This window comes from Schistocerca gregaria, chromosome 1 (assembly GCF_023897955.1).
Source record: "Schistocerca gregaria isolate iqSchGreg1 chromosome 1, iqSchGreg1.2, whole genome shotgun sequence".
NCBI lineage: Eukaryota > Metazoa > Arthropoda > Insecta > Orthoptera > Acrididae > Schistocerca > Schistocerca gregaria.
In genome coordinates, this window is record NC_064920.1 from 473581635 (window position 1) to 473597519 (window position 15885).

A 15885-nucleotide genomic window follows, 5' to 3' on the forward strand; every position below is an offset into this window, starting at 1 on the left:
TCAACCTCAACGAAAAAAGCATGACAGCGGCGAACACAAATCCGACGCACGCTCACAAATATCCCTGGTGAGTTTCGAATCACATCACAGGCTGCTAGCCGGCCGGAGTGGCCGAGTGGTTCTAGGCGCTACGGTCTGGAACCGCGCGACCGCTACCTTCGCAGGTTCGAATCCTGCCTAGGGCATGGATGTGTGTGATGTCTTTAGGTTAGTCAGGTTTAAGTATTTCTGTTCTAGGAGAGTGATGACCTCAGAAGTTAAGTCCCATAGTGCTCAGAGCCATTTGAAACATATTTGAACAGGCTGCTACAATTCTGGCAACTACTTCCCAGTGGGATCTTATACACGAGTGGCTTTAGCTACTCACATAGGGAATAATCAAGGGGACTCAGGTCAGGTGGAATTGTACCTCCCCTTGAAATCCACCGACCATGAAGTACAGCACTGAGGTGGCTGTGGACATCCACACTGAGGTGAGGCGGTGCAGCGTCACGTTGTGTCCACGTTCTCTCACGAACAGCCTGGGGTACGTTCTCCAGCAACTCAGGTAGAACTCTTTGTACGAACCTCAAGTACAGGTGGCCATTCAGACGGCCAGCTAGAACACATGGTCCAACGAGATTGCCACCTACAATGCCGGCGCAGCAAAACGTACTTGATGGTGTAACTCTACTAGAGCGTGGTGATTTTCCTCATCTCACACATGGCTATTCCTGCTGTTCTAAATACCATCATGATCAAATGAAGCCTCGTCAATAAATAGCACGATCTGGATGAAATCTGGTTGATATCTAAATTGTTGGAACAACACTGCAAGACGCAATGCGACCCTTGGTGCTTTGCATGGATTCGTTGTGGGTGATAATGGGTGTAATTGTTGCTCATTTTGTTCGTGGAGTACTCGTCACACCCTGGTAAGTGCAGCGCCCATTTCACGTGCAGTACGACGAGTACCTGTTGCGAGGTCCTCTGCAACGCGTTCCAGGGCCTACTCTTCAAAACTTCGTGTGCGAGTTGTCCTCGTGTTGCCACGTCCCTCGTTTCTTCTTTCCAATGAACCAGCCTCCCATATTCGTCGATCGAGGGAAATAAACACTCGTCGTGACGGATGATGTCTGTTAGGATATCTTTTCCTGTACAGTTCTTCAGAAGCGAGAGCACTGCCATGTACTTCCTCATACACAAGTTGCGCGTCAGTGAGTTCCACGAAACTATACGGTACTGCTCCGCGTCTCTGAACAGCACTGAGTAATGGATGGGTCCTTCGTTCATTCGTAGCGCGTTCTGTCATGGGACAATGCAAATACGGTACAACAGAGCCACCATAGGGACGAGTAAAGCAAACAAACTTTCATCATGATTTCCTAGTAGTCAGTCTCGTCCTCCTTGTTTCCTTGCAGGAAATAAACAGCACAGTCTATAAACTTGTACGTATGTTAGTTGTAAATAAGTTGACATTGACAAGTTTACTTCCATATCTCCTTCAGCTGTCTTCTTAGACCCTAGGTTCCCGGTCTCAAATTGTTCAGTGGAGCATTCACTATGTCCTGCTCAAATTTTTCACGCTCTTACCGAAACACCCTGTATATTACTGTATTTGAGAGTCGTGCTGTTTAAGGAGAGTAAAAGAAGTGGAAGAAAGAAAAAATCAGGACAAAGACAAACAGAAAAAGGCAGAGGAAGGGGTTACTGCCCTTTTGTCCTCTGACACACAGATATATTATCATCATCCGGAATAACTCAGAATTAACAGGGGCTGTGCTGCCATGCCATCCAAGCAGTAGAGGTGGGTGTCGAGCGCTTGGGATATCCTTTCCTCTTTTCCTCAAGATTTACCTGCTCACTTCTTCCGGAACAAGATGCAGTTCGTTTTTCTGACATGGTGTGGTTTAATAAGTTTCCTTTAATTTACGTCTCTGGTCACAAACTTTTTGTTGACAGATTACCGGTTTCGATCTTTAATGACCATCATCAGATCTGTTTCATAAAAACAAAGTCCTAATGTACTGCAGCCATAGTGGTTGTTTTTATGAAACAGATCTCATGATGGTCATTAAAGACCGAACCGGTAATCTGATAACAAAAAGTTTGTGACCAGAGACGTAAATTAAAGGAAATTTGTTACATATACGGATCACTGTTTTTTCACGACGATGTCCCAGCTTGTGAAAATGGTGTGCTTTGTTGTCATGGTGTTTGGCTTCTTCTAGACTGTCCCTCGGCTATTTAAGATTCCAGTTCGTAAGCAGATGTTTTTCTTGTCAGTAAGTTCTGCTCATGATCCTGCACATGCTCGATAGGCAACATCCATTATCTCACGTGGGATTACTATCATCGTCGTCTCCCCACAGTTTGTACCCTGAGTCACTCCATGATGAAAGCTATTTTAAGTTGCCTTGGTCTACTGGCATTTCAAAAGTGGTGGTTGTCTTGTCTGACAGCTGATAGACAAACTTGGCGAAAATTGTCGCCACACTTTTTTATTTACTCGAACAAGAACCTCTGGAGATTAATCCTTACTGAGCCACTGTTACGCTGGATTTCAGTTACATATGTTGACATATGTACTCCAGTGAGAGATGACGAAATAACATGTCATTGATGCCACTGATAATGACAGGGGAACAAATTGTTGATAGCGAACGAATTCAGAACGAGAGACGGTCAGGCAATGAAATACGGATGATTAACTTTTAAACCTTCTTTTTGCAGAAGTCCTGTAGCTTGTCACACAAAGGGGACAATAATAATTCTTTCAGCTGATCAGACACATATTTTTCAATGGTGTACAGATGACGTGTGGAGAGAAGTGTGATGGTATCGTTTATGTAAACAAAAGTTGAAAAAATATTTACCTGGAGAATGTGCGGTCACTGATGTTATCGTACCGTAGAATGATGTATAGTCAGTTCTCAGAGAGAGAAGGGAGTACTAACGATTTGTCTCGGTAACGAATAGAAATAACTTTGCTTTCGACACAGAGAAGACCGTCTTTTGCGTTGGTAATTGATAAATCATTGGCAGAGAAGAAAAGAAATTTTCGCTGTAGCGCTTGCAGAGTGAGAGAACAAAAAGGCAGGGTTTATTGAGAAAAAACCAATAACCTACAACCTGAAACAGTGACCTGCCTTCTAAGAGACTTCCAGATAATTAAAGACAATAATTCCTCCTCTCCTCATCTATTCTCTTTGTGAAATTATTCGAGTCTTCATTTCACAATACAGTCCATGCACAATGTCTCCAGTAACGGTGCATAGAAGAACTTAAAACCTGTGTACGTTCGCGATAATGTCACATTACAATATTAGCGGTAAAACATCTGGATCATGTCGTATCGCCTAAATGATCAGGGTAAACAACGTGAAGAACGCATGACATCAATAGCAAAGAAAGTTAATGGAAGACTCAGTTTCGTTGAGAGTTCAGTGCAAATGCAGTGAATCTCTTAGAGAAAAGCATAAGTGAATTCTAGTGAAGCTTTTTCTAATATTTTTCTCCAGTATTCGGGGGCTCATACGAAATTCATCTCACATAAGACGCTGAAAGAACTCAGAAACACGAAACTAGGTTTGCAGGGGAATATTATAGTAGACGTTTAAATGTAAAAAAAAAAAAAAAAAAAAAAAAAAAAAAAAAAAAAAACTGGGCAAAATCCTTGCTGAGGGAATTTGAAGGAAGTCATGTGACATCCGCCCAGAACCACTGACGCAAAAACGACAACTACAGCAAAAGTGGTCAGTGCGACTCGATTTCGATTCACGGTACTGCCAGGGATTTTTAGTCTGTGGATGGACTGACAGTGGATGTACTCAGCCGCGTGCGCCCGCTGAGGAGCTACCAACTGAGGAGCTACTTGATCGTGCAGCAGTGGTTGTAGGTCACGAGAACTGACAACGGCCGAGAGAACAGTGTGATGACTCCACACCCCTTGGTACAGCATCCAATGACGTCACTGGTTGAGGATGACACGGCGGTCGGTCGGTGACGATGGGCCCACCAAGGCATGTGGGCGGATTATACGTTTTACGTCTTACATAACGATCGTGAAAACAAGAATTACTAAGGTGCACCGAACAAGATGGCGCAGCGGTTAGATACTGGACTCGCACTCGAAAGGACGACGGTTCAATCCCGCGTCCGGCCATCCTGATTTAGATTCTCCATGATTTCCCTAAATCGCTACAGACAAATCCCCGGATGGTTCCTTTCAAAGGGCACGGCCGACTTCCTTCCCCGTCCTTCCCTAATCCGAAGAGACCGATGACCTCGCTGTCTTGTCTCCTTCCCCAAAAAAACCAACCAACTAGTAAGGTGCACGTGCATTCCTGACGACAACTGCTCTGCTGGCTACTTCAAACTGGCACACCATGAAGAGGCACGCAGGAAACTGAAATTGCCAAGAAATGCATTACATGCTTTGATATTTCAAATCATTGGTATTAAATCGCAATCGTAGGTCAACGAAATAAGTAGGAGTAATACCATCTATGTCATGTACCTAAGGGTATATTAAGCTACAATGTTATTATTCCGAAATCGCTTTTTAATGTTTTTTTTCTTAAGAACAGAGTGTTACACCTCGTCTAAGAAGAACACGAGTCAGAAATCGAGAGGATCTTTAGACTGCACCTGTCGAGATTGCAGTTTATCGTTCTGCAGTTTTGCTGCTCGTGGAGGTCGGGAACCCACGACTGTCATGCGAATAAGGAATAGATGGGTTCAGCAGGGTCGCGCTCAACACGAAGCACTACACCAGCGCCACCGTGCGACTAGCGCCCGAGAGGTTAGACATATTCTAACTCAGACGTCAGTTACCTTGAGTCAGGAAACTGGTTTGTTCTCGGCAAGAGTCTTATCTACACGGACGTTGTAATGACTTCTGGAGCATACCGGACTGTCTCCACAGCGGCCATTGTTGCAGCGTTCCCTGACGCGACAGCAGGTAGACTCGAGCCGACGGCGGTGCGCCAGACGACAAAACAGGATTCGGGAGGGGCACCTCGTCGTCGTTTCAGACGAGTCCAGGTTATGAGACTAGCATCGCGATTTTTTGAAGACTCCCAAGAAAACCAAGGTTGCTAGACATTGTTATAGGCTCTAGCACTGGGCGTATTTAGGTACACAACATGAACACGTTTGGCTAGCACAGTCGGTAATTTGGACAGCAGCCAATACAGTCTGACATGTTAAGGCTGGTGTCTCTGACCTATCTACGAGTTCTTTGTGACGTCGGGATCCAAACCGCAGGAGTATGTACTGCACTGGAGCCTATGATAATTTATTGGGATACGGTATAGTAGAATAAAGTAGGACGGAAGGTGGCTCCTAACGAGGTTCACTAGGTGCAGAGATTGACCTGTTTAATCATAATACACGAAATAAGCAGCGCACCCACAGCTGGGAAGGAGAGCATTCTGTACATGTCCCCATTACACCTTTGGGTTGCAATGGAGGCAATGCCTGGATCATACAGATTAAAAACTGGATACAACTGGATATCTTTAAAATATTCAGAATCTCACGCCGCCATAGGGAATGTGGTAAATGATAGGAATGTTCGGGGAAATTCCGGCTGACCATGCAATAGCGTTCAGCTGTCTCAGTAAACGTTCCAGAGGAACAACTGGAACAAGAGAGCAGTGGAAAAACGAACAGCAAGACCGTTCGGTGTGGTTTACTGACGAATGGAAAACAGGTGAAGGCGCTGGGGCAGAAGTATGTGGGGTACCGCCTAGGGTAGACATCAGTCTTTCTAAGGAAGGTGGTGGCTATGATATTCCAGGAGAAAATATCCACTATCAGGCTGTGCGCGGAGTAGAACCTGCCTAAATTCTACAAGGGTTGTAGCGTCTACATTTATTCAGAGAGCCAAGCAACTGTGATATCTCTATTAGGTCCTGCGGAAAGATCACAGATCGTAGCGGAATGCCACAATGCCTTTGTGGCACTGGGGGAAAGCAACAGGATGTCACTCAGGAATTAACGGCAATGAACAGGCTGCCAGGATGAACAGGAGTGGTGCGACGTCTCCATTTATTGCACCAGAACCTGTCCTAATCATCACCAAAATGAAAGCTACGTGGCTGGATCAGGAGGCAGCACGTAGGCTATTGAATTATGATCCGGCCACAAAATATGGCTAACTAATGATGCCAAAGCTATGTTTTAAGACAAGTTCTGTAATCTTGGAACTGAACAGGAGATACATCAAACTCATGGTAAGACTAATGACTGGCCACGGCAACTAAGAAATAACTACACGCAATGGTTATGGAGAAAGAGGCCCCATAAGTGTGGAGTATATGGTAAGGGTGATGAAACAACATCGCACCAGTTCTTCCGGTGCAAAGGATTGGAGGTCGAAAGACACAGAATGTTCTGGTGACTAAGCCCAGAATAAATCGTGTCGAACAAGGAACTAGTAAAGGGTCTCCTACTACTTTTTAAGGATATTGGTTGCCTTTACTGGAATCACAGGGAGAGAAACCGTGCAATAAATTAAGTTTCGGTGCGGGCAATAGTGGGATAAGTGCACTGTTATTTTTACCTCACTGCGCAAATCAGATGAAATCAAATTAGATTTCTGCGACGTTATATTTCAACAAGCTAACGCAAGATATCGTGTTGGTCGTGCTGTCCTGGTCCGCCTTGATAGACAGGGTGTTTGATGTTGTCCTGGGCTGCGCGTTCTTGTAGTCTCCCAGCCATGGAAAACTGATCATAATTTGCCGAGATACTGGCACGCCGTCACTTGTCATCTAGTACGACTGATGAACTCCGGCACAGAGACGAGACAGCAAGGAATGATGTACGTCTGTCTTAATACAAACCCAGTTGACTCGATACCCAGCCGAGTCGGAACCAGTGTTGCTGCTGGAGGTGGTAGCTTGTTATGCTGAATGTCGCACATTGTATACACCAGAATTACTTACAGAAGTCAGTCACGTATTCCTCCCACTGCATTGAAGGCGCACAATAAGTAGCTTGCGAGATAAAAAAATATAGGTCTGATACGTTGATCAGCTTGCGTCTGGCTTGTACTGAGTTTCACTGCGTAGGATGATACAAGGCTAGTTCTCTGCATTCGTGTCAGGTACACGACAAATAGGCAGTTAAATCCGAAAACGAACGACACGTTGCTCTATTCAGAGGCAAACGACGCTCATCCCGTTCATTATGATGGCATAATAGTGTCAGGAGGAGCACTAGCCCGTACAAAAAGCTGCCTATTTCATGACGAACAGGACATCCTGATGAGTATCAACCTGAGTAGGATAACACGAGGGAAAGAAAGAGAAATAAGCCTTCTCTACGACGAGTAAATAAATATGCTTCATTTTCAGAGAGTTAATATTACTTACAAACATAATGAAACGACATAACTCCGTCACAAGTCAGGCGTGAAAACGGCATTCCTGACTTATTCGCGATTGGATACAGTCATTAATTAAGGTGTAGTATTAACTCTCCAGCGCTCATTTTGCCCCATTTCTATTTAATGTGCCTCTTTAGAATTTTCCCTTTCCTGCAGAGTGTATCACCGTTTAGAATGACAGCAACCTGTTACCTAGTAATGAGTTTAAAGGACCAAACCGTCTGCGGTCGCTTCTAGTCCTTGTGAACGTGCAGCAACAGCGGCAAGTTGCAAGCTTCGTTGTTGGTGTGTGTATCACAGAGACTCGCACTTGAGACGAAGCTTTCATTGTGATACGCAATAACACGCATTATGTCTTTGTTCAACGAACATGTGCGAACAAAATGTAGTTTGTGGAGCAGATTATAATAAAAAATTCAATTCGCTTTAAGTATAATACATCAATACCCAAGCCAGTCATTGAAGAACGGTGATACACGCATGCAAGTGCACACCTGGATTCTTAAAAATAACATTTTTTTTAAAAAAAGAAGGAAAACATTAAATTAGGGTTTTTGTCACCTGATCATATCACAGGGCTTTACCTATGCACGATCAGTGAAATAATTTCTGAGTTACCGTAGTCGAGAATGGCAAAAGGAAGGTGCTTTACAATTTGAAAGAGGAGACTGTCCGGTGTCAGCTGCAGCAACCATTAGAGTTTAGTGATTTATCTCCGATGGCAGTTGAAAGTGATTTTGACATGCAATAACGAAGAACGTAATCAACAACTTTGAAGGTGCCATCTCGGCTACGGCATTACAGTTGATGTCGTGTGGCTAGGACCTCCCGTCGAGTAGACCGTTCGCCTGGTGCAAGTCTTTCGATTTGACGACACGTCAGCAACTTGCGCGTCGATGGGGATGAAATGATGATGATTAGGACAGCACAACACCCAGTCCCTGAGCGGAGAAAATCTCCGACCCACCCTGAAGTCGAACCCTGGCCCTTAGGATTGACATTCTGTCGCGCTGACCACGCAGCTGATTTCAGTTGATGAAAGAATTAGTCCCCGAGATGTTACTATACACGCAACAGCTGTTACGGACGCTGGCGAAAAAGTCGCACACGAAAATTTAGTTATTCTCATATTATAACGTGGACAGCATTACCTAGCGCTTACCTATACATACCTGTCTTGGGATTCGTATGGTACCCTGTGCCTCCTTAAGATCGAGTTTGTATCCAAGTCTTCGATTACAGCGGCAGTGTTCAGAATGATAATTCTTTCCTGTTACAAGCGATGCAAAGTTTCAAATGGCTCTGGGGACTATGGGACTTAACATCGATGGTCATCAGTCCCCTAGAACTTAGAACTACTTAAACCTAACTAACCTAAGGACATCACACAACACCCAGCCATCACGAGGCAGAGAAAATCCCTGACCCCGCCGGGAATCGAACCCGGGAACCCTGGCGTGGGAAGCGAGAACGCTACCGCACGACCACGAGACAATGCAAAGGTAGTTGAAGCTTTAACAACTTGTGTTGAAATGCGATTCTAATATACGGGAGTGGCCTTTATTGTACCTCTCGGTGAACAGTCGCAATTGTTCTACAAGTCTTTCAGGTGAAAACTGGATTTTTCGAAAGGCGCTAAAGGCCATCGTCTTCACGTTTTACTTATCTGAATCCCACTGTACGATTACTAAATAGAGTGCACAGTTTTTTTTATAGAAAACATGATATTTTCCTTTGTGCGTTATGTATAGCTTTTATTTGTCGCCTCGCGTGATTAGCCGTGCGTCTAAGGCGCTGCAGTCATGGACTGTGCGGCTGGTCCCGGCGGAGATTCGAGTCCTCCCTCGGGCAAGGGTGTGTGTGTTTGTCCTTAGGATAATTTAGGTTAAGTAGTCTGTAAGCCTAGGGACTGATGACCCTAGCATTTAAGTCCCATAAGATTTCACACACATTTGAACTTTTTTTATTTGTCTCTGTTTCTGACAAAGTTCTCCCCAAAAGAGACAGCACATCAGTTCATTCCACTAGTTCTTGTGTTATCCTTTTCACTGATACAGTGAAAGTCTCTATTCCTGCCGGCCGATGTGACCGAGCGGTTCTAGGCGCTTCAATCTGGAACCGCGCGACCGTTACGGTCGCAGGTTCGAATTCTGCCTCGGGCATGGATGTGTGTGATGTCCGTGGTTAGTTAGGTTTAAGTAGTTCTAAGTTCTAGGGGACTAATGACCTCAGAAGTTGAGTCCCATAGTGCTCAGAGCCTTTTTTTTCACACAGTTTAGAAGGCTGTGAATTGATTTTTTTTGTGCCTACTCCTACGTCTCAGAAATTGGCATTACGATTACACAAATCAGTTCTTTGTTTGTTATACTAGTTTTCGTTGAAAGTAGTGCGATTATCGGCTATTTTTGCAGACTGCTAACTTCTATTGCTTTTTATACGTAAATAAAATGACTAAGCGTAAAAGTAACTTCAAGAAACGCAGAAGATGCAAAGATTTGTATGGAGCACTTTCTTTCATCGAATATCAACCGATGAAAAGCCATGTCATGCTTTGTGTCCACCTTCACCAAACACGTTGGTGTAAATATAGGCAAGCTGAATTTTCTGGCACCCTGCATGAATTTACACATAAACATTCTCTTCCTTTGTCAGTAATGGAGAGATTTGGTAAATCCTGAGCTCCTAAAGAAGTGTTTATATGGGAAGACCCACAATGTGAATGAGTCCTTCAGTAATGTTGTGTGGTGCCGTGTGCCTAAAAATGTATTTGTTGGCCTTATCAGTCTAAAGTTACCAGTATCTGATGCTGTAATAACTTTTATTGGGGGAACTATGAAAGACTTAATGTTCTGGAGAACTGAGGGGTAAGATTTGGACAGAACGCAGCTAAATGACTGGGGGTACTGGATGAGCTTCGTGTACGTGAAGCAGAGTTAGTTGCTCAGCAAATGACAAAAGAAGCAAGAATGAAAAGGAGGAGGCGCAGACTATGAGCCAGGGCAATTCTAGTGCATAGAAGACACAGAAATCTAAGCCTGGATAAGAATTTGTAATAAAAAAGTTTTAAACCTCAATATTTCAGAACTACATTTTTTGCAATAAATGACCCGTTTTCTAAAAAAGTAGTGATGGTAGAGACATGGAAATCTCACAGCATGCCAAGTGTGAGATTCAACACATTTGGAACAGGAATAATTAAAATATCCTGAGTAGTTTTGTTTTTATGTTCATTTGTTTACAAAATTGTGTCAAAAATTTGTGTGTTTGAAAAAAATGATAACATGTCCCACAGTACAATTTTAGTAATAATTCTAGTTCAGAGTGCCTAGAAAAGTACATTTTAATACTTATGAAAAATTGTAAGCTGGTGTCTTAAAAAGTTTCCAAGATAATGGGTCACAAAATTCGATAATTTAACATTGGCGGCATAGGACGTAAAATGTCCCCTTAAATGCTCGTCACATTTATACCTGTGTCCTGACCTCGGTTCTTTACTTATACCTAGTTCACTGTAGGCTGCGAAACGTTTCAGATGTACCATTCCGCGCATATGTATGTGACGTCGACGTAAATTAGGAAATTGCGCTAGGAAATCGCATCAGTTAACGTGGAAAGAACACTGCAAAAACTGAAACTGTTGGTGTGTCCTACACTGGTGCTCAAAATTAAGGACGCAAGTAGCTTACACATGACGTGTCACTGCCAAGTAGCCAAGTAGCTAGATGAAAGTAGGAACACACGCAGAAAGAACATGCTAAAGTATAGTACAGAAGCCCGCCCGGTTTGCGATCGGTCTAACGCAAGGCTTTCCGGAGTGGGAAGAAGCGCCTGGTCCCCGCCACGAATCCACCCGGCGGGCTTGTGTCGAGGTCCGGTGAGCCGGCCAGTCTGTGGATGGTTTTTAGGCGGTTTTCCAGCTGCCTCGGCGAATGCGGGCTAGTTCCCATTATTCCGCCTCAGCTACAATACGTCGGCGACTGCTGGGCAAATAAGTTCTCCACGTACGAGTACACCACGATTGGTTCAAATGGTTCAAATGGCTCTGAGCATAAGGGACATAACTTCTTTGGTCATCAGTCCCCTTAGAACTACTTAAACCTAACTAACGTAAGGACACCACACAGATCCTTGCCCGAGGCAGGATTCGAACCTGCAACCGTAGCGGTTGGGCGTTTCCAGACTGTAGCGCCTAGAACCGCTCGGCCACCCCGGCCGGCAATGTTGGTAAGAAGTTCCTAGCGCATCTTGCCACGGTTGGCGCTGCTCTCCCCTTCGCAGGCTCAAGTCCTCTCTCCGACATGGTTGTGTGTGTCGTCCTTAGGGTAAGTTGGTTTAAGTTAGGTTAAGTAGTGCGTAAGCTTACTGACCGATGAGCTCAGCAGTTTGGTCACATAAGGCCTTACCACAAATTATCAAAAAAAAAAAAAAAAAAGAAAAGAAAACATTCCTGTGGCAAGGCGCTCCATTCCTCCGACAGCGCCCAGCGCCCAGCGCCGGCGGACGTGCCGCAACAAGTCTCCCAATGCATCCCACACGTGCTCTACGGGATTTAATTCGGAGGGGTGGGCAGACCAGTGTATTCGCGGATTATCAACAGCTCATTCACCTGCGCTATTCGATACGGTTGCGCATTGTCATAAAAAGAAAATGAAGTCAGGAGCGAAAGGGTCCCTGAAAAGTCACAAATGGGGAAGAAGTACAGTGTCACGATATCGTTCACCGGTGAGTTTACCGTGTTGCGCTGAAAGATTTGGAGGTCTCTACGCCCATGCAACGTTATGGCTCACCACACCGTAACAGATGGGCAACCCAACTGCCATTTTTGGCAATGCTGCAACTAATATGTCGGAAGGTCGGAACATGTAACTCAGCCAGGAACATTGTCGAACATGATCGCTGTGGTAGGTAGCTCAGGTGTTAGGTGTCAGGAGGCGTATTGTTGCATGGCCGTACTAACCTCCAAATCATCAAACTCAACCCTCAATGTTACTGTGACACTGTACCGCTTCCCTATGTGCGTCTTTTCAGAGGTACATTCTGTTGTGTTGGCTGAAGAGCTATCACCGTGTTACTAGAGGAGGCCGAAATGCACGCGTTTTAGCTCACGCAGGCTGGCGTGAGGAGGGAAGAACTATACTGACGTGAGGTCTGGAACATGACAAGGAATGAGAATTTAGAAAGGGGACTTAATTAGTTTCATTCTTAACTTTAATCCATTAATGATGAACGTCGGGCTTGACGGTACATGATTCACAATATTATCTGTTCAGAAGACATATAATAACTGAATGTGGCGCCTTGCTACGTCGTAGCAAATGACGTAGCTGAAGGCTATGCTAATCTGTCGTCTCGGCAAAGTCGGCTCTACAACTGGGGCGAGTGCTAGGAAGTCTCTCTAGACCTACCGTGTGGCGGCGCTCGGTCTGCAATCATTAATAGTGGCGACACGCGGGTCCGACGTATACTAACGGACCGCGGCCGACTTAAAGGCTACCACCTAGCAAGTGTGGTGTCTGGCGGTGACACCACACATTCAGCCCTGACTTCACTTCTGTCGATGGCACTGCACTACCGCGTCGAACTACACCGGTGGAGGGGCTCTTGAAATGAGAGAATATTCGGCGTAAGGTGTAACCTGCATGTTCTCTTCACTTAAATCGCATCGGACACATTTGGGATGAGTTGGGGAGACGTACTGTAGCAAGCCCACATGCTCCAACGACCGTCCAACAGCTGTGAACCGCGATGGTGGAGGAATGGAACGCCCTGCCACAAATCTCCTTACCAACCTAGAGACCAGCATGGGAGCACATTGCAGAGCTTGCACTGCCGCCCTTAATGATCACTCGTCCTGTTAAGAACCACGCCCCGCCGTTGATAGAGTGTAGGGTACCATCGTGAATCGCGGTGAGTTCAGTGCAATTATTGTCATTAAATAAAAGTGTCTGCCTTCTGTACTATACTGTTGCAGTTCTTTCTATATTTATCTTTTGCATATCATAGCGTGATGGATGTATTTTTCTACTGTACGAATGGCCAGTAATGAGTACATTGTCAATACCTTTTTCTCCTCACACGCTCTACCACATTGAGTGTTTCTTTACCGTGCCATGGGATTCCATTTCATCTGTATTTCTTGTATTATAAACGCTGACATCATTCACTATAATAACCAACTGTTGATCAGTGTCGCTCATCTTTTGTTTGCCGTGTAACCTGCACGTTCGTTGAAACTGTATAAGTTCAATTGTCATTCTCGCACTTTTAAGTTATATTTCAGTCGTTCTTATAAGTGACTCTAGATCAGTGTCAATCATCTTTTGTTTCTCGCAGTTTGCATTGGGTATTTATTTGCAGTGCAGACGACCAGCTTTGTGAAGATTGTCAATACCGTTTCTTCTCATACTCCCGAACACTTTCGATTCCTGTTCGTTTGATGTGGAGAGTCATTCCGTTTGGCCTGCGTATCCTGTATTCTAAACGCTCGCGCCTTTGGTAGCGATAAGCAACTGCAGGCCACTGCCCATCGTAAGTTATTTCTTGTGTGGAGTACAGGTGCCTACTCCACGAACGCGCGCACCGTTCGTTGAAACTGTGTGTGACGTCGGTAGCCTGTCTGGTATTTTAAAATCTAATTCTATTCGTTTTGATAAATAACTCTAGATCATTGTCATTCGTGTTTAGCTGTTGGCAGTGCGAAATGTGTGTTTTATGCCGTGCAGATGGGCAGTTTAATGTAATTCGTCAGTCGCTTTCTTTCTCCTCGTATGTCTTTGGTTGCTGTTTGTTTACTGTACAGCGCAGTTCCATTTCATCTGCGTTTTCCATGTTCTAACGGTCGTGTCATTCGCTCTGATAAGCGACTTGCAGGTCAGTGCCGCTCGTCTTTTGTTTCCCGTGCACAGCGCACGCACCCGCTGTGCGAAGCGGTGTAACGTTCGTCTATACTGCGTGTGACAAGACAGGGAACTGCGGCAGGGGAAGCGGGCGGCCGTGACGTGGCGTGGCACGGCTGGGGGCAGGTGAGGCGTTGCGTGTGTGTGGGTGGGTGGCGTGCGTGCCGGGCGCCGCCCCCGGCACCGCCATTGGCCGACGGGCGCCTTCCTAATCGGCACGCCATCGCGGTAATTGCGACAACGACTGCCGCAAGTGGCAGGAAAAGGGGGCGGGAGCGGCTCAGGAGGGGTGGGGTGCACGGGAGGGGTAGAGGGGGGGGGGGGAGGGAGGGAGGGAGGCAGTAGCCAGCACCTTGACGAATACGTCCGGCAGCGCCGGCGGCCGCGAACGCCGCACCGCCATCGCGAGCCCTGCCTCGCAGCTCTGCCTGCCGGGGATTCACCGACCAGTCACGAGCTGTCAGACTGTCAACAACACTGTTGTTGTGCTCTTCAGTCGGAAGACTGGTTTGATACAGCTCTTCACCTTAGCCTATCCCGTTCAAACCTCTTCATCTCTGCTTAACTATAGCAACCTACGTCCACTAGAATCTGCTTACTACTCTCAAGGCTTGGCTCCTCTCTACAATTTTCACCCCACATTCTTTCTTCCATTACCAAACAGACGACACCTTGATACCTCGGAATCTGTCCTGTCAACTGGTTCATTCTTTTAGCCAAGATGTGGCACAGATTATGAAATAACCGACCTCGGAATAGAAAAGCAACTACAATCGCTTAGTAGTGGAATGAAGATACCTATAAGACTCTACGAAAATTTTGCGGAAGCTCTTACTCCCCTTACAGCAGTAGTTTCTCGTAGATCGCTGGAGCAACGAACACACCTGTTTTCAAGAAGAGTCGCAATGTGGTGTACTGAGACACTACACAAGTAGAGTTTGCGACAATTGGTACCACAAGTACCGCAGATGTCCGTCCATAAGCCAATCACGCTGCCCGCGAGAACGGCGCTCCCTGGAGCGGCAGAGCCACCAGGAAGAGAAATGCGCGCTGAAGTAACCACGCACGAGCAGAAATTGTGAGCTGCAAGTTGTCAGTCCGATTCATGCTAGGGAGTTCCTGCAGAATGTTCATCGCGTCTTCAAAGAGAACCGTCGGTAGAATTATAGTGTGTGGACACAGACCGCCTATCTAGAGAGTTAAATGAGTACTTTTAGTATGGAACCGTTCTTCGCATAATAGAGCAACACAAAAGATAAGTTTTCCTCCAATTTTAGTTCAGATAACATTATTTAGTTTGCCTTCATGGAACTGTAGTCAACAAAGGACAGATAAGCTAAACCTGCATTGTACAATTGCTGTAACCAGCGTTACCAAAGTTGCGTAATATATTTTACTATTCACAATTCTGTGTCATTTTCATTGTTGCGTACTGCCCTAGAACCCACGCATCTGTCCTATTAGGGACCTTTATCAGTCTTTTTGAGTGTCAACGAGATTTTCAACAAAGTGGACGCTCCCAGTCCATAACACGTAGGACAGATTCACATAATTATACGGTATATCATTGGCGTCAATCTTTTGTAATATTATTGAACATCTTTTATGCTCTCC